We start from the raw sequence: 5003 nt of genomic DNA on the forward strand, positions 1-5003 counted from the left end.
CTCGTGTAAGGAGATAATCGAGGATGAATTGTAATGAGAGTCAATACCCATACAAGAAACACCAAAAAAAGCACAGTTCTTGACAGTAAACAGGATAAAACCACAGGAGCCCCAAGCTCAGTGTGAGCGTGGCCGACAAAAAATACAAGGATTTGAGGATCCCGATAAAAAGTTGTTAAGAAGATAATTCTTTGAAAAAAAAATCTCAATTTAAAAGCCTAACCCTTATTGCCATCGTGGATAGCTTGCCTTCCTGTGTAGTTATTTTCAAATCCGACGCCATTTGAGCCATTTCTCAATTTCGTGGTTGTCAACGGTTGTAATTAAAATCCCAAAGGCTGGAGACTAAATTCTCAGGTGCCACCAATTTGAGTCATAATATTCCTGGATAAAATATTCCCACGGTCACAATTTCACCTTCAGAATCAATTATTGACAAAGATTGAACTTTCATCTCAACACACCATCAACGCAATAGCAGTCCTGCGAGCATCGTCCGGCGGTGAATATTGCAACAAAATAGCGTGCAAAGAGCGCTGCTTAATCACCAAAGTGGCCACGGCTTCCACCGTTGATAACAAATTGACCCTTACCGGGGTGACAGACCGTACTAGTCAACCGCAAATTCTTTATTCCCCTGGGTCTCCTGGCTATCCACGATGGCAATAAGGTTAAACTTTTTAATTGAGATTTTTCTCATACAATGATCTTCTTAAGCTTTTTATCAGGATTCTCATACTTTGTCGGCGCCTGAGCTTCGGCGCCTGTGATAATACTTGCACCCGCTCTATTCACTGATTTTTTATTTACTTATTATTTTTTTTTCATAGATGGTCTGTCGTTTGAAAAAAAAAAAGATCTCTAGCTATCCCAAACTGTCGAATTCAAAGACTCAATACGTTTATAAAAGAAGTAAAAATACAGTAAACCGACCTTATTTAACGTCGATAACTCGTAACAGTAATTAAACTGACAAACCTGAGGTCGACGGTGCGCTCATTTTTTTCTGTTACCTATTTGAAAGCCGTCGTTGCATACGTTACCTATGCTACGTCATTATCGTTGTTACTAGTGTACCTATTAGATAGTAGTGCCGTATATTTTGTTGAAAAACATTTGACATTGATAAGCACAGCAACAGCGTATTAGAGTCAGTGGGACCTACTTTGTGTTGTCGAGGGAATGAACGTATCGTCAATGAGCCGACGTTTTAAGGTGATTCCTCAGAAAAAGAAAAAACAAAAGTCGTCGAAATAGATTTTCTTGAAACTTTCCCTGAATGTTCCATACTAATCCCTGTTTTGAGAACTACAATAAAAAAGACAAGTCACCGTGCCTTACTTAAGAGATATAGTAGGCCAATCGTACCCATTGATGCCTGTACTGATCAACCGAGTCACGCGAGTTATTCGATCGGCTCAGGGTACATTTTGCGGTAGCTAAACGAGACACTTGAAAAAACACTCGAGAGGTAGAAAGTCCAGAGCATATCGAAGACTGTCTTATACCGTTTATGGAAAAAATCACTCAACTTACAACGACGTCGACTCAGAAGAGTTGTTGTTTTCAAGATGGTAATTTACATCCCTGGGTAAGGGGCTTTGTGTACGTTTTTAGCTATATCTTTTTTCTCAGCGATATTTTTATTTATTTTTATTTTTGTTAGATTTAAAGGAGATAATTTGTACACCAAAAGTATACAATAAAAAATATAGGTCACAATGCTCGTTTAAGAGTAAAACACAGTCATCGTACTTGTCTATATCGATTATCGAAGATCGAAACAACAAAATTCGCTATGTTCTCGGAATGCGCGCCCTTATTCGCAAAGTGTTATGGGTCGTTCGCAACTTTTCTCACGTGTTGTTATTAGAATCGGTTGAAATGACATCATAATGTGATATTCCGAATATCGTCATCGAGTGAGCAGAAATGGCCCACACCGAAGGGGATGGAATCCAGGGAATTTTTATTTGGAATCAATTACAAAAAAATTACATAGAGAGCTTCTTTAGAGCCTAGCGAAGATTATCTGGATAGTTTCCTTTATTATTATATTTTTTTTTTATTTTTTTTTTATTTTATTATTTATTTTTTTTAATGGCAAAATGAGGCTAGCGTCTTTTGTTGTGTTTATATCTGTGAAAGGTAAAAGCCTACTGTTTACATACGAACAACAAAAATAACAGAATGCGAAATGCGGTATTTGACTTCAAGCCAAAATTAAACAGAGTTATTCCATCCGCGCAAAAATGTTTGCTTAACACTTCTAATAGTTTTCATTCTCATCACCTCTTATTTACACTTCATTTTCGCATTCTGTTATTTTTTATTGTTCGTATGTAAAGACTTAGCTTTACCTTTCATTCCATTGTTTCAGAAATTGTATATATGCAGAATTTTCTATCCATGAACTTGAAAATGACCGTGAGGCGGTCGAGATGTCGTTCTTCTTTTTTATCGTCCGTTTTTATAACAAAACAAACATAAATATTCTAAAGATTCTACAATTCTGAAAATAAGTAAACAGGAGTTCTGTTCTTTCTGAAATTTGAATGAATGTCTTTCTGAATGTCTATTTCTGTTCTGAGGCTATCCGCCTCGACTAACCAATGCCATCTGCGAGAAGAAGCGGCCATTTTTGTTCTCCTTTGTGAATTAATAAACTTGTATTGAAAAAGCTGATATTTTTTTTCCAAATTGCTCCAGTACTTTGCCAGTTTTCTCTTAAGTCACTGTCCAACGCCTTGAAGGCATTGTAAACATCCTCCTTCACAGTTAGAATAGTTACATGAGATTCCAGTGGCAGGTGGACTGAGCAAATGACATCTCGCCATTTCTCACAAAGCGGTTTTGATTTACAAGAATAGCCACGAACCTAAAAAACGACAAAGTAAAATATTGCACACAAACGGCTAAATTTCAACTTTCGATCCCATTTCTGACAACGTGGGATGATATTCAAACCTTGAAAAAAAAAAAGGTTTTTTTTTTATTTTTTATTTTTTGTGGAGGCCTATATGAAGTCTGCTTAGGCCTGATAAAGAAAGCACGTGCAAAATCAAGACTGGCGAACGTTTGTTCAGTTCAAGAACAACAAAACAACTTTAAGAATCCTAACTGATGGAAGGCAAACCAGTTTTTTTTTTTTGTTTTTTTTTTTTTTAACAACTTTATTGACCATTACACATGTTACATACCAAAAAATAAATAACCGAAAAGAAATGAAATATATATGCAAAGTGATACGAAGTGATAAGGTCAAAAGGGAAGGTGCGAACGGGACGCGAGGACCCATGCGAGGCACTGCCCATGATATAACTAAAACACGATTAAATTAAAAGACACTAAAACTAGGGATGACAAGGGCAGGATCGTACAATTGACCAGGTACAGGGATAGTAAATGTCAAAGTGATTGTGCAGAAGGTGAAACATGTGCTCAGTAACAAAGTTGCAAAAGGAAGCAGAAGTTGAAAAACTGGTGGAGGGTGAAAATTTACAGATATAGTTCCAGATCTTAACAATACGATCAAAGTAAGAGGCCTAAAAAGTGCTAGTTTTACATACAGGAGTTTTAAGGTTATAAGAATTACTTTGTCTGGTTTGGCCGTGAGAAACAAAAGAAGCAAAATGAGAAACATTAAGATCAGTAAAACCATTGAGACATTTATAAAGGAAAAAAAGATCTTTGAGTTCGCGATCAAATGTCAGAGGATGAAGTTTTAAAGTTAAAAGTCTGTCTCTGTATGACGTCACGCCTACGCGTTGTTTGAGGATCCACCTTGTGGCCCTCCTTTGAACCCATTCAATTTGAGTTTTTAATGCTATCTTATCGGGGACCAGACTTGGGTCGCATATGATAACTGTGACTTCACAAGTGCAAGATAAAGAGATCGTCTAGCAGAGACATCGTTTAATAGTGGGCACGTGCGTTTTAGAAGTCCAAGTAGCTTGTTGGCCTTAGCAATAATGGCGTGGATATGTGTTCCAGGTGACGGAGTTGGTGATGTTAACTCCAACGTCTTTCTCCGTGGACACACGCTCTAGCTCTACATTATCAAGCTTGTAGATGAAGTTTAATGGGCTCTTTTTCGAGTGATGGTTAGCGCCTTGCATTTAGAAGCATTGAACCGGATATTGTTTTGCCGGGTCCACGTGTCCATGCTGGTCAGGGTTTTCTGCATAGACATGTAGTCTTCGATAGTATTGATGATGCGATATACTTTGGTGTCGTCAGCATAAAGGGAAGTGAAAACATCACCTATGGCTACATCTGGGAGGTCGTTAATAAATATTATGAAAAGCAGTAGCCCCAAAAGGCTGCCTTGAGGGACCCCAGAAGTGACAGGGGCCCATTGCGAAGTTGCGCCATCAATAACAACTCGTTGGTGTCGCCCAGATAGGTAGTTAGCGAACCAGGTTAAAAGCTGGCCTGACAACCCGTAAGCTTTTACCTTAGAAAGGAGGACGTTATGATCTACCGTGTCAAATGCCTTGGCGAAGTCAATGTAAATTACATCCGTCTGGATGTTTTTATCCAGGTTTCGGCCGATGGTATGAAGAACGGAAAGAAGTTGAGTGACACATGAGCGATTCCTTAGGAACCCGTGTTGTAAAGGAGTAATTAAGTTATTAACATGATCATACAAACAATTAAAAACGCAGCGTTCCAGGACTTTGCTGACAATCGGAAGCAGTGATATGGGTCGGTAGTTTTCGGCAGGCTCTTTTGAGTCCTTTTTGTGAATGGGTGTTATGTTCGCGGATTTCCACTCTGCAGGAATTTGACCGCTGCTGAGAGACTGATTAAAAATCCCACAGAGACTCGGAGCAACTTGTTGGCCACATTCTTTCAGTAGGCACGCTGGGATGCCATCGGGTCCACAAGCTTTTGAGGTATCAAGTTGGCTATTTACAAGTGCATCCAGGAACTACTTAGAACAAAATCAACGAGTGGTCAGACCATGTCTTGAAACCGGGATCTCCGGATCTTAAGGCAAG

The sequence above is a fragment of the Montipora foliosa genome, chromosome 14, assembly GCF_036669935.1.
Source record: "Montipora foliosa isolate CH-2021 chromosome 14, ASM3666993v2, whole genome shotgun sequence".
In the NCBI taxonomy this organism is placed as follows: Eukaryota; Metazoa; Cnidaria; class Anthozoa; order Scleractinia; family Acroporidae; genus Montipora; species Montipora foliosa.